At 32.6% G+C, this 24,759-nt stretch overlaps 2 long non-coding RNA genes across 3 annotated transcripts in view; one reads left to right on the top strand and one right to left on the bottom strand.

The window, feature by feature from the left end:
- The window catches only part of LOC140636636 (uncharacterized), a 39,258-nt gene that overhangs the window by 12,919 nt on the left and 1,580 nt on the right, over positions 1–24,759 (top strand). Inside the window, exons 1-3 of one of the 2 annotated variants that reach the window (XR_012033861.1) lie at positions 1,865–2,049; positions 20,506–20,669; positions 24,300–24,509. This is a non-coding gene — a long non-coding RNA (uncharacterized lncRNA). Of the gene's footprint in view, positions 1–1,864; positions 2,050–20,486; positions 20,670–24,299; positions 24,510–24,759 lie in introns of those variants that run through there. The other variant, XR_012033862.1, reaches the window with a different exon arrangement.
- LOC140636634 (uncharacterized) lies at positions 416–24,556 on the bottom strand. Its single transcript, XR_012033860.1, has 4 exons — positions 24,057–24,556; positions 7,017–7,296; positions 2,328–2,364; positions 416–782 (listed from the first exon to the last, which is right to left on the bottom strand). It is a non-coding gene; the product is annotated as an uncharacterized lncRNA (long non-coding RNA).

Below are 24,759 nucleotides of genomic sequence, written 5' to 3'. Positions count from 1 at the left end.
TCCTGTAAGAGGCTGTGGTGGTTTGGGGCTTATAATTTGATCTCTTCAGGCTTCATCTCCCTCAGAAGTAAGAAGAGAGAAAACCAAACATCTATTTACAAGATCCTGAAAGAAATAACATAATTGCTAACAAAGCTAGTTATGGCCATTTTCTCAATTTGTTTTGGTATTTCTTTATATTTTAAATTAAAGATAGTTGGTATAGGAATCTGCTGTAGGAAGACAAAAAAATTAACAAAATATGTAGCATTCTTCACAGGCTTTAACCACTAGAAGGAATGACATTTCCATGTATAAATAGTGGCCGAGTGTTGGTTTGTGAGGTCCTGGGGAACTTCCCAAGTGTGATCTGAAAGTGCCCCACCCCCATTAGTGGAGAGCAAGGAAGACAGAAAAAGAGGCAGGTCACTCCAGATTGGTAGGTGGCAGGTTTATTAAGCAAGGAATCTTTCACAGGGGGCTTTTCTTGGGTCACCATGAGAGACAAATAGATCTTCATATCCCTCTGGCAACTCTTAAATGTAGATGCTGTAACTACCTTCACCCACATACACCATCCAGATGGTCCCAATGTCACATCACTATCTTGAGGCTATGACCTTGGAGCAGCCTCTGGGGGTGAGAAATCAAGCAGAATTCACATTCCAAGGACAGTGGAGGAGATGAGGATCCTCTGATTGTTGAAGTTCAGCTCTTGGGTCAACTGTGGTCATGTCCTCTGTGTGACTTTGCCCAACACGGAGTCCACAAATTCATTTCTTTTTGCAAGGCTCATCTTTCATCTATTCCAAAGAATTTTTAATACAATTTCTTTAAAAAGGTATTTATTTTCCTCCAATTATTTATTCAATTGTAAGCTCTAGTTTTTCTCAGACCCCCACAAGTTATATGTATAAAATGAGTTCACCCTGCCATTATCTACCCCATTCCCTGGACTGCGAAAATTTCATTCCTCTACTAGTTTCTTTTCCCCACATAATTTTTTGAAACCCCAAAGGGATACTTATATTTTCCACAAATCTGTCTTGGTGCTTGCTTGGTTTTTAATTCTCCAAGATATTCTAGCAATAGTTCTAGAAATATAAAAGTTACCTAAGAGTTTCATTATCAACTCTTCCAGGCAACTCTGTTTCTGCTTACTGATAGTTTTTTTTTTTTTTTTAAGATTTTATGTATTTATTCATGTGAGAGAGAGAGAGAGAGAGAGAGAGAGAGAGAGAGAAAGGCAGAGACACAGGCAGAGGGAGAAGCAGGCCCCGTGCAGGGAACCCAACATGGGACTCAATCCCGGGTCTCCAGGATCACGCCCGGGACTGAAGGTGGCGCTAAACCGCTGAGCCACCTGGGCTGCCCGGTTTTGTTTTTTAATTTACTGATTGACTTAAAGAAAAAAAAAAAAAAAAAAAAAACGACGAAAGGAGCAATCTGAAACCTGCTCTCAGAATGACCAACATCAGAGTTTATAGAGCTCACTCCTGATCTGGCCTGAACACCACACCACTATGCTTCAAATCTATCATCTTTCAGTTCAGGAGATATCATTTATTCTTTCCACCAAGAAAATGCTTTCCATTATTTCGCAGAGCAGTGAAGTTTTTCTAAAGACTTTTCTGTAGAAAAATATACAAATTTTCTGTATATTTTGCCTTACTTAAGATGAAGCAGAAAACTCCTTATGTCTTCAGAGTTAGAGTAGTCCTAACCATCAAATATTTAGAAATATTAGTGCACAGTCTCAGAATGCTATGACATGTTAATAATTAGTAAGAATCTACTGGTTAGACCCTGGAATTATTATGGACTCAAATTCTTAGTATTAAAGATTCTGAATTCCATTCCTGTTCTTTAGGTGTTCACACATTAGTTAGAAAGACAGACATGAGCATAGATGCAGGGCAGGGCAGCACGTCATTTCTGGAACAGAGGCATAGACCAGACAGTTGGTGCTCAGAGGAAACACGAAGCATTCTTGGGGTCTCCGGAATAAAGTATACCCCCAAAGTCTGTTCCTGTTGAAAGATGAAGGATCACTTAACCAAGAAGAACAAGGTGTCTCAAACTAGGGGAATATCTTATGTAAAATTACAAAGAATATGTTATGTGTAATTGGACACAATGATAATTTGATGTAATATCGAGTATGTGGAAAATGTGGCAGGAAGTGAGGCTGCAGGGTCAAATCAGGGTAAAAAAGTGAAAGCTCTTCTACATTATGCTCTAAATTCGACCACAGTCTTCTTAGGGTCAAATATTACATTCTTGGTTTTCTTCCCCCCTGTAATCAATTATAGTTAATGAGAATGGACCATAAAGTTTTTATTACTTACATTGACCATAGATACGGAAGGAAAGACCACCTTGGAACTGTAAGAAATTATATCTATTATTTTTATTAATTTTATTTTATGAAATATTATAAAATATTTAAGACATTTGTAGGAAGATAAAAATAATATAATATAAAAAATACAAGAAATACGCTATGACAAACATATATAATTTAAACCACTGCTTTAATCCTCCTTGTTAGTATTTTCTTTACTCTTCACCCAAAAGTAATACAGAATTTCACTGACTTAAAATTTGAATTAACCTGAATTTGGTATTTTTTCTTCAGGTATGTATAAACTCTCCCTCATATGTTCACACAAACACATACATATGTGTAGATGAATGCATGCATGTATACACATGGACAAATATAATTGTGTGCATATTTGCATGTTTTTTAATGTATTAGCTATGTATATATTCTTCTGCAATTTACTTCTTGATTTTCCTCAATATTTTGCATGATTCGTTAATTCAGATGAATACATGTAACATTGTTAATCATTTTCATGATTGAATAGTACTCTATGGTGGATTATTACATGCTATATATTCATTCTTCTGTTAGAAATTTCGGTTGCTTCCAATTATTTGCTGTAGTTAGCAATGCTGCTGTGAATATTCTTACAGATATATTTTTGCCCATGTGCGTATATTTTGTTACATTCTATCAAAACTTATGTATTACATGAAATAAGGTATTTTTTAAATATCAAGTATGCTATATTACTAAAATGGAAGACCAATATTTTTCTTAAAATTGTATAGATATATATTCCCATGACCTCGAACCTCAAAACAAAAGACTTAACAAATTGCACAATGGTCTTCAAAGCTTGTCAGAGGTTATAATAAAACTTAGAGCTTTACTTCATTGGGTAAAACAAGGTACACATCCATTCTTCAAGTGTGCCTGAAGATTTACCTTTATATCGAGGTTACCTTTATTTCTAAGATCCTTACTTACAATATTCCTTATCAGTTTTTTTCCTGTTCTATATTTAATGAAGTCTAAAGACACTTAAGTGTTTATTATTCCAGGAGTGGTTGTTTCATATAATGCAGTCTCACAACTCACATCAAAAATCAGTCTAGTGGGTTATAATTTACACATTTTAGGATCTATAAAAACTGAGAGGATCCAGTTATCATGCTCTTAATTGTTAATATATTTTTATAATATCTTCTAGGTATAACTAACCTTTAGCTATTACAATGACCATACAAAATACCTCCCTTGAAGAATAACAACTCAAAGCTTATTTTTTTTTCTATGTAATTTTATGAGAACAGGTGAAATATCACAGGGATCTTCTTCAAATATCTACCATAGGAGATAATTTGACACATGCCACATTTTGGGAAGCATTAATCTTTTCTTTTATATCCCAGAGGGAAAATAGCTAATGAAAATATTGTGACTAACCTTATCCAAAATGCTCTAGTTTGATTTTCATGCACCCACAGCTAAACCATAGATAGTGAAGTATTAAATGTAGAATTAACTAAACCAATTTAACCAAATATTTATTGAGTTACTTCTTTGTGCCATATTCTATTCTAGGAACCCTATACAGGGAATAATACAATGATGTCTGGCCACATGGAGCTTACATTCTAGACTATTGCCTTTTACAGCTCTATATAGGTCTTAGATAATATCCTAGCATTCTGCCTTAGGTAATATTATATAGTTTTAAAGAATACCTTTCTTAGCATAAATAACAGCTTTTTTGAGGGCAAATTCTTTTCAGAAATGTTTCTAAAAATTTTGTCTTCTACCAGTGCATTGAAAAATATGATAATGGCTGATAAAAAGGAAAAATGCTGACAATATGTAAAACAATAGATGACTTAAAAACTATAGACAACATAACATATTCAAGTACACAAAATTTTTTAAAAATTCCAAAACCATATACAATATATAAATCAGAGAGAATGTATGTGCCACAGAACTTTGTTATAAGATGGCATAGTTGCTGTGGAAAACGGATGACAGTTCCTCAGAAAATTAAACATATAATGTCATTATGATTCAGCACTTTTAGGTATATACTCAAGAGAATTGAAAACAGGGATCCAAGCAGATATTTGCACACCTGTGTTTGTAGGAACATAATTCACAATAGTCAAAATGTGAAAGGAAACCAAATATTAATCGAAGGACGAATGGGTAAACTAAATGGTGTACATACATAATGGAGTATCACAAGTGTTAAAATAGGAATGAAATTCTAATACTTCAACATGGATGAACCTTGCAGACATCAGGCTAAGTGAAATAAACCAGACATACAAGAACATACCTTACACGATCATATTACATGATCACATTACATGTAATATTACACATTACATATTACACACTTAGAATTGTCAAATTCACAGAGTCAGAAAATAGAATGGTAGTTGCCCAAGGCTGGAAAGGAAGGAAGGTGGGGAGCAATTGTTTGTAGGATATAGTTTTTCAGTTTAGGAAATTGTTAGTGGTGGTGATTGCACACCATTGTGACATACTCCATGTCACTGAACTGATCACTTAAAAATAAAAATAAAGTGAAGGGAAAGCAAGAAACTACTGACAGAGTTTTTATAAAAGGAGAGAAGTGAAAATGGCAATGGGAATCCAAAGGAAGTAGTTTGGTTTTAATATGAAAAAGCCAGTGTGTTTTTGAAATATCCAGAGTACAGATAATGAAGAGAAAGAAAACCGGCAGTAACTAGGGGAGCAGAGTTTGGTTGGGAGAGGGGCAGGAACTCTAAACTGTATCATTTTACGAAGCATGAAAAGGTCATAAACCCATAAAGAAAACAAGGTAGCAATAAGTAACTGATAAGAGAGTCAAGATAGTGGACCTCCAAGGGTGAAAGAGTAGTGTGGTCAGAAGTGACACATAAGGAGCTTCCGGGGTAATTGTCCTGCTTCTTGATCTCAATGATAGTGTGCTTTCTATAAAGGATTGAATGTGTGCTTTATAATTATTCGCTAAATCTCTTATTTAGGTATATGTGTTCTATTCCCTAATATCAAAAGTAAAACAAAAACAAAAACAAAGGAGGACTAATATCCCTAATGGATATAGAGTACTTAACAGATTACTAAGGAAAAGATAGACAGTCTTGTTTATTTTAATAGGCAAATTATGCAAATAGCTAATTGGTAAAAGAAGAAATACAACCAGTCACTAAACATCCAATGTGATGTTCAACCTCATTAATCATTTCAAAAACTAACTGGAACTTAAAATTTAAAAAAATAAAATGGAAGAAAAACATTTTATGGGTTTGGCTTAAATTTTTAAAAAGATGGATACTTTCCCAGGCTGGTGAAAATGTTGGCAGTGAGACATTTTCTTTAAATGGTTGGTGGAGACTCTGTTCAGATTACATATGGGTAAAATAAGTGATCAAGCAATTGTACTTACAGGAATCTGTTCTGCAGTAATTAGACAATTATCTCACAAATTTACAGGGTTTTTCACCACAGAATTTTTGTGTAACAAAACAAACAGCAACGGAAAGGAAACCACCAAAATAGCAAAAATTAGGAAACTGGTTAAGTAAATTATGGTATGTTCATGTCATGGAACATACTGACTAGAAAATAGGTCCATGAAATATATATATATATATATATATATTTTTTAAATTCAAATATACTGTTTCCCTAATGCTTTTTATATTGCTTTAATTTTCTTCTAAAATTAAACATAAGAATCCAAACTTCCTTCTCATTTTTTTTTAAGCCTGCAGTTAAGTTTAATGCCCAAGACAAAGAAGATCCCACTAAATTACGTAGCTATGTTTAAGTGGCTGAGAGGATTGCAGACCTAATTCTATTAAGGAAATAAATAAATAGAATAAATAATCTATTTCCAAACATTTGTCTTGATTTCTCTCTAGAAGAGGCTAACTTTACTCGTTGTCTGGGTGCTGATGACAAATAAAAATTATTAAATGACACAATAAAGAATGACCAAATAAAGTATTACAATCAGAAATGACAGGCAATTTACCTCAGAGAGTATTGTGAGGATAAAATTTTTTTATGCGCTATGCCTTGAGTGCTTCCTTGAGTTATAAAAAAATAATTACATTTTAGAGACTGGATTTTTAAACCACCCGCTGATTATTTATCTGAGGATAATGCCATTTTCAAAATTTCTTTAAAGCTTGCATATATTCATGATTAAATCACCCATTCTGATGATCAACTTAGCAAAATATGAAACTGATATAATTACTAAATCAAATTAACTGTTCTGATGGTTGCTCTCATCTGCTGGCTTTCCTTGCAGGTTATTGGAGTGTTACTTAGCCTCAGATATGTAATGTGGCCTGATTTTATGAATGCAACATAAAGTATTTCCAAACATATTTGAAAAACAGTAGAACTAGCAAAATGTGGTTCAGTGGGAAATGTGATGTGTGGTGACTTAGTAATGTATAAATTTGGATAGGCTGAATTTCATTGTCCAGAATTTACTGTACATTTCAAATTAAGGTGGACCATAAAAGGGATTCTTGTGAGAGATTTCGAGAGAAGGGAAGAAGCAAACATTTTGTATCTGACACATTTGTCATTCATCTGTTGACTCATCTTCTTGACAGTGGCTGGGCCAATTACCACTCAATGTTGCCCCTCAGTTTCTGTGATACCTTTGTCAGGTGGGTGCACTTACCTCAGCGATAAAGTGTCTCAGCTTCAGCGGGATACCAGACCACCAGAGTCAGAGGCAGCCATACTGAAATGGTTTCAATCTGTCCCAGTGGGCCTCACAACATTTTTGTGGTTCCCACTTTTTTCTTGTCCTCTCCAACTTTATATCCATCTTGCCTTTCCATCCATTGCCTTGGAGAACTCAAGCTTCATCTTCAGGCACCAAGGCAACAGCTTTGCAGAGACTGCTCAACCAGCTCCCATGACTTTGTGAGTCCAAGTCCCTCTAACAAATAACAAATCTGTAGATGGAAGATAATAGATATATAGATTGATCAATATCCTAATTGTTCTCACTTCTCTGAATGAACCTTAACTCATACACTATGATATGGACTTAAATACTTTAACTTTGATTTTCAATTTTTCATCAGAAAAAATGAGTTTATTTAATGAGTTATTATGAAAATTTAATTTTAAACTAGGCAAGAATAATTAATACCTGTCTTATTAGGTACTAAATGAATGCTGAGTAGCTTTGAAGGTGTGTTGAAGAAAAGAGATATTCAAGAATAATAATGAAGTGAAAAATAAAACACGATGTCATTTTGCTCTGTTCCAAAAATATCTTCTCTATTGACAGGGAAGAATGGCATGATTCCATTTCTGCCTGCAATTCTCACTCTTCCTCTCACTATATTAAAGACAAAGGCATTGTGTCTAGAAGTTTGATGTCAGTTTTATTCAGTGGTTGATCCTGTAACCCTATCCCATCAGTACAGATTAGTTTATCACATTAGGTAGTTAATAATTTGCAATATCAGAATGCTGACACTAAGAGTGTAGCAGACATGGCATACATTTCAGTGGACCTGGAGCACACAGGTAACAAACCCCAGATGGTAGAGGTCGAGCTGCAGGCTGCAGGCCAGAAAGAACAGGCTCCTGGTGATGGCACCATTAGAGGGGTACATAGGAACAGAGATCCTGAGGGCTGGGGATGGGAGTCACAACAGCGAGCAATTCTCAGAATATCCAATGGCAATTTGAAAGTATTTTTTTAGCAAGATTATTAAAACCCAAAAGTCCAGAACATAAAAATAAACGTTTAAAGTTTGAGGGCATAATATACCATTAATAATTTAAAAAATATTATATTTATATCTTTATGCTTATCAAGTTTATAGTCTGTGTTTTTAATCATGCATATAATAGTATAATCTAACTAAAATTTGGCATACAAATGTATTATAAATAACATTTATAAATCAATATTTATATAATTAATTGTATGTTCCATACATATATATATATATATATATTTTTTTTTACTACAAGTTTCAGATATATACTGGTTTTGAGTTCTTGATGAGACCTCTTATTTTCCTTTGATGATCTCTGTAGTGTCTCCAAGACATTGCACAGTAGTATATAAATGGATATGCAGTAAACATTGCTAATTAATAAATATATAAAATGAATAATTTTATATTACTATTATTAAATGCCTCCATATTATTAAAAGAGTTTAATGTTGCAGCAACTAGTGTTAGTAAAATACTAGATAAGACACTGGAATGACTTCAGGAGAGCAAGGGTTTTTTTTTGTTTGTTTTTTTGCACCCCCCCCCCACCTCCGTTTTGTTCACTAATATATCCTAAATGCCTAGAACCGAGCCTGGTATGTTGGGTATGTTGTAGGTGACAGAGTCATTTGTTGAATGTTACTGTGTCAGTCAAAGTTTGCAACATATTGTATTTTGACAATCAAACCACTTTTTTTCTATTTTCTTTCTATTTTCTCTATTCAACTCCAGTTATATCTTGATAAAGTGAAAGAAAAAAAAAAACAAGTAGCGACACTGAATTTAAGACCGTTGATTTGGCACACAGGGCAGTTTCTTCCCATCACTAAATTTGAGAGTGATAGAAAACATTTTCAGAAAGCTAATAAGTATCCAGTTCCAAGTATAAAGTGAAGTTTTGATGGAATAAGAACTCTAGGCAATAATATTGGGCAGGAGAAATATCTCAAAATAGCTGGCACCAAGGATAAAGAGATGGGAAGCATAAGAGAAAAAAGGGATGCATAGAAGATAAGAGTCAAATAATCTTGATTTTTTTTTCATAGAAATGTGGAAGAGGAAGAGAAAATGTCTGTAAAGTAATGATCTCAGAAAATAATAGCAAAACATTAACATGATTAAATAGCTAGATATGTAATACATTTCCAAAAAAAAAATGATAGAGCAAATTCAGAAACTACAACTGTTAGAGAAAAATAAAGCAGTTCTCCTCCAAAGGAAAAAGACTCACTGACCACAGACTTCATAGTAACTCTGGTAGAAGGAAGATAAAGGACCAACATCTTCAAAGTGCTGAACCAAGAATTCTCAACCCAGTCAAAGATCATTCAAGAGTGAGAGGGAAAAAAATTTCAGACATAGAAGGACCCAAGAAATTTACCTCACTAAGAACTTTTCTCAAACAAAACAAAACAAGACAAAAAAAAAAAAAAAAAAAAAGCTAAGACAAAGAAATTAGTAACCCATTTTCATCAAATAGGTACTGACTGCAAAAATCACATTTTAAAATGACAATATTCAATTTGACTCCAGATGATTTAAACATGGCAGATGAAAAGAAGCCCGAAAGGTAGAGAGAAAGAAAATCTAAATTAAATGCTCTACGATTTTTGGGCAACTCTAAGTTTAAAAATATTGGCTAATGTTTTATGTGAAACCACTAGAATACAAATAGAATGCATAATTCTCAAAGTGGTAGAACTTTGAGAACTGGTAGAAGAAAATAAGGAACTTAAGAATAATGTAAGCTTATATAATCTTACATTTTATAGGAAAAAATCCTCCATTTAATTCTTTGACCAATATCTCTCCATTAGCATGTTGTGTTCATAAAGACACGTATTTATACATTGGATAGCCTGCAGAAGCCAATCTTCCCTGGCCCTCTCTGATGAGGGAAACCAGATCTGATAGCCTCATCCATAGTCATATAATGAAAACAATCCATAAAAGAGCAATAGGAAGATCAGGACTTAATACTTAATTAATTAATACTTTGTATTAATTAATACAAATGACTTCAAAATATATTCGTATAATTACTGATTATATGATAGGGGCATTTTAACTTAAAACATATTATTTCCACATAAAACATATTATTTCCACAAACCCCGTCTCTCAAATTCTCTCAAATCAGACTTCAGTTGTTACAATTCATTGACCCACTCTACTGAAGCATTTCTGTCTGTTTTTTAGTATATATGAATGAAAACTCAAAAGTAAACATTTAAGAATTGCAATAATATGAAAAGAAGGTAGGAAAGGCATTTTTAAAAAATGAGACAAGTTGGCAAATTGAACTCCAATAAAAAAAATAAATTAAAACAAATAAATAAAAAATTAGAAAAATGAGACACATACATTAGGATTTTTCTCAATACTTCTCAGAACACTAGATTTAGATCTAGAGTATAACAATCCTACTCAATGTAATACTTTCAATATTAACTGAAATGCTTATGCAAAATGTTTGCAGCCTTGAGCAAAATAATATAAGAGGTACCATTTTAAATGCCTCAGGAAAAGATGATTTTAGGCATTTTAAATGTTATGTTAAAACCATTTATATATTTCTAAATGTGTTTCTAGTTGGGCATTTTTCCAAATACATTAATTTGGCCTTTCTCAATGTCAAGAAATGAAGGGAAGATTAGTCTAAATAAGAGATTGTAGCATTAGAGTCAGTGTTTCAAATGCAGATGTAAAGTTTATTTGAGTCTAGTAATAATGACAGAAAAGATCTTAATGAGCTATTTAAAATGGGATATGGGTAATATGAAATATTCAGAATGTGATCAACGGGATCAACGGGAAATGCTGACATAAGCAAAATCATTTATATTTAGAATAAGATGGGGCAGAGACTTTATTTTTTTGTTATCTGTTTTATTTATCTGCTTTTGTTTTCTGCTTTTAAAAAAAACTGCTCTATTTATTTTTGTGATCTGTGGGATGCCTATTTTTCTGGTTATCTTTTTTAATTGTTTGTTGTAATAAGGGCTAAAATATTAATAATAAGAGCTACTTTTTTGAGCATTTCCCAGGGGCCAAATCATAGGATTTGACTTTTATTTGCTCATTTAGAGTTTTACCATTGTCTTGATTTGTTGTAAGAGGAAGCGGTGCATTCTACTACCTCCTTACATCCTTGAGAACAGATACTACATTGGGCCGGAAGCATGGGTTTGGGAGTCCTCATGTACCACCCGAGGGAATGTGGATGCTCCACTGTCCCCAGCTTAGGCCTCTGCATTTGCTCCCAGACAAATGTCCCAGAGGATTCTCACAAGGCTACAAAGTGGGACCTGTATGAAAGGATGCTCATTGCAACATTATTTGAAGTGTCAGGTTTTAGAAGTGACTATGGTCCCACTACTAGAAATCTGTGGGTAAAAGGTGGTAGGATTTCACAATTGAGTGCAAAGTTAGAAGTATAGGTGATAAAAACAGACAAATATTCATAGTTCTTAAATACATAATGCTAAGTGGAAAAGGCACAAAATGCCTACTGAAAGAGAATGCTAACAATAATAACAATAATGACCACAAAGAGTATAAAATAAACACATTAGAAGAGTTTTCTGATTAGAAAAGTAAATGGGTGGAAGAATGGGGAAAGAGAGGATGAATACTTAATTTAAATGTTAATTAAGGGCAGCCTGGGTGGCTCAGTGATTTAGCGCTGCCTTCAGCCCAGGGTGTGATCCTGGGGACCTGGGATTGAGTCCCATCAGGCTCCCGGCATGGAGCCTGCTTCTCCCTCTGCCTGTCTGTGTTTTTGCCTCTCTCTCTCTCTCTCTCTCTCTCTGTCTCTTGTGAATAAATAAATAAAATCTTTTAAAAAATAAATAATAAATTTTAATTAAAAAAAAAAGACAATGAAGGAATTTGCATGAATCAAGGAAGATAGAATGCCATACATGAAAAAAATGCATTAACCCAGTGCTTTGTAGCTGAGTTCTGACATGGAAAAAGGTCTATAAATACAAATAAAAATATTCTATTGCAAAATTATTGAAGAATATTGTCTTCTGTCCAGATAAAAAGTATAATACCCAGAATTGGCTTGGAACCAAGGTAATCCAAAGTAATAATCGGTTTTAGTGCAAGTTAAATTTATGCAACCATTTTTAGAGTAGATTTTTATGAATGCACATTTTGTTTAGTCTAGCAATTCATCTTCAAGGATTTTGTAATAAACAAATGATTGGAAAAGTAGCCAAAGATATATGTGCATGACTGTTTACTGAAATAGTCATAGAAAGGACATTGATTACTTTCATATTGTGTATTAAAAATTGTAAACAAATAAGATAGATGAGGTTCAAATGATAAATTTATACATTATGTGAAAGAAGGCAATGCCCAGCAACTTAAATATGTTGCAAAAATTGATAATTACATCACAAATTTTAGATAAGCATTCCACTTTTGTTCTTTAGAATAGACTAGCATTATGAAAATTATTGCTTAATTGAGGCTAAATACATTGTTTGTGGTATGCCTAATTTCCATCCCCAGATCCATAGCATTTTTTGCATCTCCTCTGTAATTATGAAACTAAAAAGTATAAAAACTCAATAAATTAATAAATGGTTATTTTATGAATGCATGCCTACATAGAATATGAACATATGCACTTGAAAATGTGAAAAAAATGATGCTTTCCTCTAGTGGAATTATGTTTTGTTTTATTTTTGCTTTTCTGGATTCTCTATTTTTTTTCTACAAAGAACATGACTAATCTGTATAATGTAACAGAACATGCTAATTTTGATTTTGTCTGACTATATGGGGGTTTATTTGCAGATAAGAAGTGGGGACAAAGCACAAAGACACAATTTACCAAATTCATCATGAAGCCTCTGAATTTAGCCTGCAAAGTTTCTAATTTAGAGGCTTATATATGTGCCATTTTATAGGCACCACTATTTATTAAACAAATTCTTTCCAATGGTGGTCAAATCTCAATCTTTCTAAGGGTAGAGACAAATGGACAGCTGTCTTTTCTTCTGAGTAACAGACAAGTCAAATAAAATTGACGGCATGTGTCATCAGTTAATCAATCAAGGAATAAGAGTCTATTGATTGAGAAAATCCAAAGTCTCTTTTCCCCTTCTTCTATATTGTTTTTCTCTAGGTTGTAGATGAAATGGATTGAGAGAATCATTTGATTTGTCAAATTATAAAGATGTAGTTAAGTCGGTGGTCGTGGCTACAGCAAAGGTAAAAAGTCTGCATCTAGGCATATGAAAGCTTAGGGATATTATTCAGTAAGTATAATAGTATGTCTTTGTCTAAATAAGCCTTTTCTTTCTTTTAGAATGCAGATTTGGCTTTTTCAGACATCTTACTATGAAATATTACAAACACATAGAACAGTTTACAGAATTTTACTGTGAAAGTCATAATCCCACTGTTTAAATTCTATAAATCACATTATGCTTTTTACTTGTCTGAATATTGAGTAATCTCCATCAATCCTTCTTATTTGTAGTACACTTTGAGGCTGCAGACATTATTATATTTCCAACCAAACCTATTTCAATATGCATATTATTACCTAAAATTCATTTGTTTGCAATTTTTCCTTTTGAGTTAAAATCTCTTATTTCAAAAATTGATTTCCCCCCAAATAATTGTCTCTTTGAAATTTGAGGATTACAGTAGCTAAATTTTTACCTTAAACATATCTAAGCTAATGTTCCTAGAGGATTATTTAGAGACACTCCCAATAGCAGATTCATTTTTGTCTTGTAATCCAAGTGGGAAAATTTAAAAAAGAAGTCAGCAGAAGGAACCACCCGCGTTATCCCATTAATAAGTCTGGAAACCTAGCTATATTTGTGCTTGTCTTCTCTATTCCTCGTTAGAAGTTCACTTACTAGCATTTTGCAAGATGTGTCTGTTTTGCAGAATTTGATTTATTAAATTTGTGAAGAATAAGGCTATTTCATGAAATACCAAGAAATTTAAGAAGAGAGGAGACAATAAAACTGTTTTTATGCTTAGAATCCTCAATATGCTAGGGGAAGATTATAAAACATAAAAATCCAAGATGAAAATTTGTGTTACCCAAATATATTATTTGCTAGATTATGTGTACTTATATGTAACACACAACAGTTTGCATGAATTTCCAAAGTACAGAAAAATAATTATCTGATAAGTTATGCAGGATCACATTTTACTGGTCCATACGCTTTTCGAAAGTTTTCATTGACAAAGTCAATGAAGGTTGATTGGATACAACCAAAAATAATGATAGTGTGGAAACTCTGATGGTCAGAATGGGGCCTACATGTGTTATTTTTAAAAATATTTTTTTCTTAAATTTCTTTTTTTTTTATTCCACAGATAAGAAAGATCATACAGTATTTATCTTTTACTTTGTTATCTATTTCACTTAGCACAATGGCCTGGAGGTCCATCCATGTTATCACAAATAACAAGATATTATTCTTCTTTGTGGCTGAATAGTTCATCGTGTGTATGCGTGTGTTAATGTATGTGTATTTTATATCAATATTTAGTTTCTTTATTTCCTAATTTATGGACACTTAGATTATTTCCATATGCTGGCTATTATAAACAGTGCTGATACAAACATAGTTGTGCAGATATATTTTGAGTTAGTATTTTCATTTGTTTTGGATAAATACCCAGAAGTGAATTGCTGGATCACATAGTAGTTTTATTTTAAATTTTTTGAGGAAGCTCCATGCTGGTTTCCATAGTGGCTGCAACAAATTACATTCCTACCAACAATGCACCAGAGTTCACTTTTCTCCACATTCTTGCCAACACTTGTTATTTCCTGTCTTTTCAATATTAGCCATTCTACAGGGTGTAGGTGATATCACACTGAGGTTTTGATTTCCATGCCCCTGATTAATGTTGGAGAGCATCTTTTCATGTACCTGTTGGCTCTTTGAAAAACGTTGATACAGATTCTCTACTCATTTTTTAATCAAGTTGTTCAAGTTTTGCTTTGAAGTTGTATGGGTTCTTTACATATTTTGCATGTTAGCCCCTTGTTATATATAAGATTTTCAAATATTATTTCTCATTCAGTAGGCTGCCTTTTCATTTTGCTGATGGTTTCCTTTGCTGTGCAGATTTCCAGTTTGATGTAGTCACACTTATTTTTGCTTTTGCTATTTTTGCTTTTGGTGTCAGATTTAAGTATCATCAAGACCTATGTGAGGGAGCTTACTGCTTATATTCTCTACCAAGAGTTTTATGATTTCAGGTCCTACATTCAAGTGTTTAATCCATTTTGAACTACTGTGTGTGTGTGTGTATGTGTATGGTGTAAAATAGTGGTCTAGTTTCATTCTTGATATGTGGCTATCCAGTTTTCCATAAACTATTCGTTGAAGATTGTCCTTTCTCCATTGTATATTCTCAGCTCCCTTGTTGCAAATTAATTGATCATATATGTGGAGGTTTGTTTCTAGGCTCTTTATTCTGTTCTATTGGTCTATGTGTCTGCTTTCATGCCAATACCATACTGTTTTAATTACTACAGCTTTGTAATATAGTTTGAAATCAGGAAGCACAGTGCCTCATCTTTGTTCTTCTTTCTCAAGAGTACTTTGGCTATTAGGAACCTATTATGGTCCCATACAAATTTAGGATTACTCATTCTATTTCTGTAAAAACTGCTACTGGAACTTTGATAAGGATTGCATTGAATCTTCAGATTCCTTTGGGTAGTATGGACATTTTAACAGTAGCAATTCTTCCAGTCCGCAAACATAAAGTATCTTTCCATTTATTTGTGTTTCTTTAAATTTATTTAATTAAAGTCTTATAGTTTTCAGTATACAGGTCTTTCATCTCTTTGGTTAAATTTATTATTAGGTATTCTATTCTTTTTGATGCAACTGTAAGTGGGCTTGTTCTTAATTTCTCTTTTATTAATTTTAATTTAATTTATTTTTTCTTAATTTCTCTTTGTGAAAGTTTATTACTAGTGTATAAAAACACAACGGATTTTTCTGTATCAATTTTGTATCCTATAACTTTACTAAATTTGTTTATTAGTTCTAAAAGTTTTTTCATGGAGTTTTTAGGATCTACTGTATATATTATCATGTCCTCCGCAAATAATGAGAGTTTTAATTCTTCCTTTCCAATTTGGATGCTTTTATTTTATTTTTTTTTCTGATTGCTGTGATTAGGACTTCCAATACTATGGTGAATAAAATTGGTGATAGTAGGCATCCTTGTCTTGTTCCTGGTTCTAGAGGACAGGCTTTCAATTCTTACCATTGAATATGATGTTAGCTGTGATTTTGCCATAAATGGGCTTTGTAATGTTGAGGTGCATTCCTTCCATCACATTTTTGAGAATCTTATCATAAATGGTGATGAATTTTGTCAAATGCTTTTCTTGTATTTATTGAAATGGTCATATGAAATGTATCCTTCATCTTTTATCCTTTATCTTTTAGTTTCTATTTCATTTATTTCCTTCCTTCTACTGACTTTGGATTTTATTTATTCTTCTCCTGGTTTGTTGGGGTATAAATTTACATTGCTTGAGACTTCTTGGTTCTTAAAGTAGGTATTCATCACTATAAACTTCTTTCTTAGATCTGCTTTTTGCTACATCCTACAAATTTTATTATGTTACATTTCCCTTTTTGTTTTCTCAATGTTTGTTTTTGATATCTCCCTTGACCCACTGGTTATTCAGTAGCATGTTGTTTAATCTCCATATATTTGTGAATTTTCCAGCTTTATTTGTATAATTACCTTCTAGTTTCACAACATCATTGTCAGAAAAGATGTTTGATATGATTTCAATTCTCTTAAGTTTATTAAGACTTATTTTGTGACCTAACATGATCTATCCTTGAAAAATGTCCACATGCACTTGAAAAGATGTGTATTTCACAGCTTTTGGATGGAATGTTCTGTATATCCATATAAGTTCATCTGGTTTAACATTCATTTAAGGCGAACTGTTCCTTACTGATTTCTCATCTGCATGATCTATTCATTCATGTAAGTGGAGAATTAAGGCTTTCTACTATTGTTGTTATTATTGTCTATTTCTCCCTTTAAGTCTGTTAATATCTGCTTTATATATTTAGGTGTTCCTATATTGGGTTCATAAATATTTATAAATATTATATTCTCCTTTTGGATTGACCCTTTATAATCATTTAATGTCCATCTTTTTGTCTTATTATGGTCTTTAAAGTCTATTTTGTCTGATATAAGTACAGCTACTCCAGCTTTCTTATGGTTTGTATTTGCATGGAATACCTTCTTGTACTCCCTGCACTTTTAGTCTGTCTATTGCCTTACATCTAAAGTGAGTACCTTAAAGACAGAATATAGCGGGGTCTTTTTTTTTTTTTTTTTTTTTAATTACATTTAGCCACTCTATGTCTTTCAGTTGTAAAATTTAGGCCTTTTTCACTTTAAGCAATTTTTGCCATTTAAAAATTTTTTTTGGACATTTTGTAGTTCTCTGTTTCTTTCTTATTTGAAATTCCCTGGGATTTCTGGATTAGGATGTTTGTTTCCTTTTCCAGCCTAAGGTAAGTTTTCAGCTATTATTTTTTCAAATAAGATTTTTGCTCCTTTCTCTCTCTCTCTTTCTCTCTCTCTCTTTCTCTCTCTCTTTCTGGGATCCTTATAATGTTAATATTAGTCTGCTTGATTTTGTCCCAGAAGATGCTTGGGATATGTTCACATTTTTTCCCCGCTCTGATTGGGTGAGTTCCATGTCCCTAGTTTTGTGTTGACTGATCTTTCCTTCTTCATGTAGTCTAGTGCTGAATCCCTCCAGTGTTATCTTCTAGTCCAGGTATTGGATTCTTCAACCCTGTGACTTTTACTTGTACTTCTATAAGGAAGCATCATATGCCATTTAGATTGAGGGCTTGCCAAAATTACCACAGAAAATAAGTGTTTTGGCTCTGACAGAGATTTTTCCATTCCTCACAGTATCAAATGAATTCCTGATTATTTTCTTGAAGTAAGGAATTCAAAATATAACTAGACTGTAAGCACATCACAGACCAGAATGTTGCAGATATTTTTTACCCAATTGAAAAATATGTATGTTTTTATAAGAATTAATTTCCTTTACACATAAGGAACAATATAATTCTGAATATAATATGGTTGATTAATAAAAAAGTTCATGCTGCCATCCATTGATTTTTGCTATAGTCTATGAAAAGGAACCTAAAGAAGAAAAGTTCAAAAATGAGAGAGAATTACTCCAAACTATCTTACCCACCATAAAGGTCAAATTGCTTAGACAAACTTCCTTAGAGCTGAAGAGCAGAGTAGATTAGCTAACAAGCCTTATAGCTTTCTATGAAGTTTTTTCAGATTAAAAAAAAAATATGAAGAATAAAAGTTACTTCTTATTTTCAAAGGCCACTCCTTGCAAATGTTATAGTAATCTTTTTACTTATAATTTTTTGAGACATTCTTTCATGCAATCCTCCCCTTTTCTTACTTCATTAAACTCTTCCACTCTACTAGATTTTTCTTAACATTTAATCAGTGTGTTCTTCTATATCCCATCATAACTCCTATTATCCTTAAGTTACACTCTGATTTTTCCATTCAGTCTAACAGCCAAATCTCACAGAAAACCATATGTGCCTTTTTCTCTATTTGCTCATCTTGTATTAATTTTCATTTCAATTTTCCCTGTAACATTTCTATTAAATTACACTTATTACATTCCCATGATTGTTGTCAAACATCAGAGATTCTTTTCTACCTTCATACTACCCTACTTCTTACTTAGCTCTTCACTCCTTCTCAAATCCCTATATCCTCTTGAATTCCATGACATCCAAGATCTTCATGCCAGGGATAGATGATATCAAAAGATAAAATTAGACAAAGACCAAGAGAGTACACAGAAGAGGGTAAAGACTGATAATTAAGGAGTCCCAGTCATAGTCATAGATGCAAAGGGGAAACGTGAAGTTGATTTAGTATTTATTTTGTCTCCCTTTTAGCTTGTTATATATAACCAAAAATAAGAAAATGGAATCTTTTATTACATTTTAAATTATGTTTTATATATAACTTTCCCCAATTTACTTATTCGTTGACTCAGTAAAAATTTTTGCAAGACACTGTCCCATTGCATTTACTGGACAAAATTAAAGTTTAATATATATAGATATGCCTCAGAATTACAACAAAATGTTATATGATTTTCTTATTTTTAGCATTGTAATGTTATAAAATATCTGAAACATATTAATCCTAAAGAGCAAAAAAGTCTAATTTTTCTTTTAAATCACAGAGACTATTTCTAACCCATATTTAGTATATTCTAGTTGTATTAACAGCTTGTAGTATAATAGGAAGTTGCTATAGCAACATATCTTAATCCTTTAAGAATCACTTCTACAATTTAATGCTGGTTTTGTACAGATAGACAAATGACTATTTTTGATTCACATTATTACTAAAATTAATAGTGTATCAATCAGGAATACAAAGTTTTTCCAGAAGTATAAAATGAAACCAGTAATATTTAGCTTTATTCGTCCTTAATATCTTTCCACATCGCATCTATTTAAAATGAGATTTTCACATCATGTATCCCATACCTGCATTGAAATTCGCCATCTGGTAGGGTCAGCATCATTAAAGAAATGATAAACCAGACTGGTTTATCACTTGGTGATATATTTGACACAGTATTTTTTAAAGATTTCTTTATTTATTCCATCAAGTGGTGGTCTAATATTCTTTAAATTTACAGAGTGCTTTGTTTTTTATTTTTTGTTTGTTGTTTTTACACAGCTATAATGTGTCTCTTGCCCATAATTTGTTAAATCCGTTAAAAAATTCATTGAGAAAGGCATAACTATGGACAAATAAATATGCCGAAAATTGGAATATGTGACTGCCTTATTGAACATTTTCAATTAATATTTTATTTAATATACAACACTAGTATATTTTATAATAGATTTCAAAACTATAGCAACATAGAAAAAATCCACTTAAAATTCTAGCTTTCGAAGATTATCACAGTTAACATTTGGGTATAGATCCATATGAAATTAGGTTTACATTGCACCTACACTATAACAACCTGCTGTTTTCTCTTAAAAGAAAATCATAAACATGTCTCTATAGCTTTAACTGTTATATTCTAGACTGACATGTATTATTTCCATAGCATTTGATTCCAAGGATGTACAGTCTTTTCTTTTTAACCATTTTCTTTTATGATCCATTTAAGTTGTTTCCAATAGCTTTCTTTTTGACACAATATCCTACCACCATATTTACACATTAGTCTTCATTTATTTTTCTATTCACTTAAAGGATTGGTGTGTCAAACTACAAGCACATTCTTTTATTAATTATATTTAACACAGTTTTTTTTTTTTTTTAAGATTTCTTTATTTATTTTAGAAAGAGAGCATGAGTGGGGCCAGAGGTCAAGGGAAAGGAAGAGAAATCCTCAAGCAAACTCCCTGCTGAGCATGGAGCTCGACTTGGAGTTTGATCTCAGGTCCTAGAGATCACGACCTGAGCACAAATCAGGTGTCGGACAACTAACTGACTGAGCTACCCAGGTACCTTTACTTGATGCAGTTTTAATTAAATGTTAATATATATATGGGCTTTAGAGTTAAACCTATTGAATTGAAATTGGATTTGACACTTAACAGCTCTATAACCTAAAAAGAGTTATTTAATCATTTTATGTCTCCACTTTCTCATCTGTAAGATGGGAATAAGTACATTATCTATCAGAATGATTTTCAAATAATTAAATCAGTCAATACATGAAAAGAACTTATATCAATATCTGGCAAAAGATAAACACTCCAAAATGTTCATAATTATTAGTATTTGCTAAATGAGCCGCCATAATTAATGCACTGATTTATACTTGAAAAGATAATGTATACATAATCCTATGTTTGTACAACATGATCAATACTATGTATTGTTACTGCTGTACACTTTTATATTTAATAGTCAATTAGTACTGGATTTTTGAACATCTGTGTTTTGTTGTTGTTGTTTGAAAGATTCTTTCTCTTTCTTTCTTTTTTTAATTTAAGTAGACTCCACACCCAGCATGGAGCCCAATGTGGGGTTTCTCACAACCCTGAGATCAAGACACGAGCTGAAATCAAAAGTCAGTCGCTCAACAAACTGAGCCACCTAGATACTCCTGTTTTGAAAGTTTATATAATATCTCATAGTTACTTTATAAATTGGATGTCAAAGGAATAGTTAAATTATATTTGACTTCCCTCCATAGTACATGGCTAAATTTATAGTTCACTATAGTGACAATATTTTCATAGTAGACAATTTGAAAAAAAATATTTTTCATATTTGTCTAAAGTATAGTTACAAGATTGAAAACTTTAAGCAGTGAGAGGCAATTAATTGTATTTAGTTATTTTTTTGATAAGCTAAAGGCCAAAGAGTTTTAAAACTTATTTAAGTAAACATGGCCAATTAAAGTAGGAATTAGATAGAATAAACTTCTATAAACTTCCAAGACACTCCTTCTACTAAACTATAATAATTACATTGAAAAAAATCAACAAACATTTGCTTATCCTCTTAAGTAAGCAGTTTCACTATATCTGAAATGCTCTGTATAAGCCAGATGTCTGCAATGTAAGAAAATTATGTTGATATGAGGTTAGAAAAGTTCTAGAAATGGATAGTGACACGGGCAAGAGGATAGGCTCTGCATAAAAAATTTCAATAATAAGACCTTAAATCTAAAGATGATGGCAAGGAAAAATATAATTGATGTTTTCTGATTCTTGAAAGATACATGGAGAAAATAAACTCAATTATCAAATAGTCAGCTAATATAAACAGTGGAGCCCTCCCTTATGTCTTAACTATAGAATAAATATATACTACAGAGCATAGAAAATAACAAGCTCATTAAATTTATAGTACCAAAGGATTATAGACAGGTTGAAATTACAGAGTCACAAAAATAAATATACAAATGGGGAACAGATCCTTAATATACAATAATATGTTAAGGAAGTTTGATGTTTTCTGGACAGCAAAGTCTCCTAAAAAGACAGCTAGTTGCCATGTGTTATGGACTGAATAGTTGTGTCTTCCCAAAGTTCATATGTTGAAGCCTTAACACTCCAGTGTGATTGTATTTAAAGATAGGGTCCTTAGGAGATAATTTAGGTTATATGAGATTGTAAAAGTGGACCCCTAATCCAATAAGATTAATGTTCTCATACAAAGAGAAAAATTGACCAGAGCTCTCTCTCTGTGAACACATGCACAAAGGAAAAGGCCATGGGAAGACACAGCAAAAAGGCAGTTCTCCACAAGACAGGATGAGAATTCTCACTGGAAACAAAATCAGCTTATTTTGGACTTCCCACCCTCCAGAACTGTGAGAAAATAGTTGTGCTGTTCTAGCCACGCCCAATCTATGGTATTTTGTTACAACACCCTGACCTGAAGGGTGTCATCACTGGTCCATGATAGCATGCGACCTTAATATTCCTATGCATCCCAACTGCTATAGATTGATATTTGCTTTTCCCAAAAATTCATATGTTGAAATCCTAACCCCCAAGCAGTTTGAAAGTTGGGCCTTTGGGAGGTAATTAGTTCCTAAAGTCAGAGCTTTCATAAGTGGGATTAGTACCCTTATAAAAGAGGCTCCAGAAAGTTATTCCGCTCCTTGCACACCAGCAATGTAGATTAAAGCCAAAACTTATAAATCTGAACTTTAAGAATAATAATGGCCATCCTGTAGAGACTCTAAACTGACATTGGAAAGATGACTATGAGGAATTTTCTGGTCCATTGCACTAATCATATCGTTGGCTTTCTGTAAATTATCTGAATAATTTTAGCTGGTTGTCACCCTTAACTGCAAATGGAGTTGAAAAACAGCAACCTTTGAAAGAGAAGTATGATAGGATTAAAATAATAAGAAAAAAAAGTGAAAAATCTTTCCCTAAGGAGAATTTATATATTAAAGTTTGCAAACCATTATTTATAAATTTAGAATTAGGAAGATATCTGCAAACTTTTCTATCTGTAATATTTGGTAAGTCTATGAACTTCTATAGATTTTTTCCCCCACAGATAGTCTTTTGTTTTCTCATCCAATTTCTTCCAGAATTATGAAGATAAAGACATATGGATATACTCATTAAAATAAATTAATTGAAAATACACTGATAAATCTGAGAGATAAAAGCACTTAAGGTGACCAGCTACCAGACCATATTTATAATTCAGGTCATTTGTATTTTTCAAATACTAATTTAATGTAATTATTTAACAATTTGATATAGGTGTGTAAAGGATACAATGATAATTTTTAAGAAATCTTTTAAGAACACATTGGGCATTATGGTAGTTAAAGTTAAATTACAGTAAGGAAATGGGAAGTGTTCTCTGTCAGTGTGCCTTCAGGGAGCAGAGGATTTTATGACTTGGTTTTTAATGACCCTCATGATTCCTGAGGGGAGTCATAATTTTTTAATCAGACACAGCTGCCATTTAATAAAAGCCAACTTTGCTAGACTAGGTCAGTGACAGTATGTTTAACGGCTTCCTTGATAGTTTTGTACACGTTTTCTCTTAAGCTTATCCACATTTCTGGACATTCTTATTTTTTTAAAAAAAAACTAACCTCATCAAGCAAGGAGATAGATTCTACAGGTCAGAGCAAAGATTTTGGTGATAGATACTTTTAGACACTCAGCCTCAAAGCAAGTATGAAACTATCTTATTAACTTTGCCAGCCTTTAAAAAAATTTTTTTGAATCTTTAAAGATGTTGGGAAGCAAAATCAAATTTTTAATATGAGGGATCTGAAGCTGATATGTAAAATTTAGGAAAGTTCACTTAACAATTTTGTCAAGCTGTTTCTACCAGTGACACTATCTGTCCCTTTCTATGTTCAACCAGTGTTTATATAATAGTGTTCTAGATCTTACCTCAAATCTTATTGGCAATGATTTTCCTCTGAAATGTCATCGTTCTTCTTTCTCTCTTTTAATGATATACTTAAATTTTCCTGTGTGTCCCAGCATGGTGCTATCTTTAGGAAGGTATTTGCAAAAAAACTTTTAAGAAAAGATGATAAAATATCAGGTATATTATTATCATGTCATGACTTGGGCACTAAGTGATGAAATTTCCCTCTGTGGTAACACTGCTACTGATTGTTATTATTTTAGGTTCTGTTCTCCTTCTAGGAACAGAGAATTGCACTTACTCCTGCAAAGTTAGGAATGAAGACGTTATTTGTTTTGTTGTTAAAAGATGACCACGAGAAGAGTGTGTCAGTCCTAGGTTGGAGTATTTAATTGCTGTCGCAAAGCCTTCAAACTCTTTTCCTCCGTGGACAATCATAGATGCATACATCGAAAGGGCAGCATCCTAAGATGGTAAGGCCTCTGCTTGGATCTTAGGCCACTTTGATAAGAACTCTCTTGTGAATCTGCATTGTTACATGTAGCTTAACCAATAAACGTATTGTTTGTAAGTCACTGAAATTTGAGGTTGGTTGTTTCCTGGTCTGTCTTGGCTGACCCACATTCTAAATTTAATCTATTCCTAGTCTTCAAGCTAATTATGAGAATTATTCCACTTGCAAACTAGGCAACTAGAGATGGCTGTTCATGACTTTTGTATAGG

This window comes from Canis lupus, chromosome 7 (genome assembly GCF_048164855.1).
Source record: "Canis lupus baileyi chromosome 7, mCanLup2.hap1, whole genome shotgun sequence".
Lineage (NCBI taxonomy): Eukaryota > Metazoa > Chordata > Mammalia > Carnivora > Canidae > Canis > Canis lupus.
Note: the sequence above shows the minus strand (reverse complement) of the source record. Positions and strands in the feature narration are given on the sequence as shown.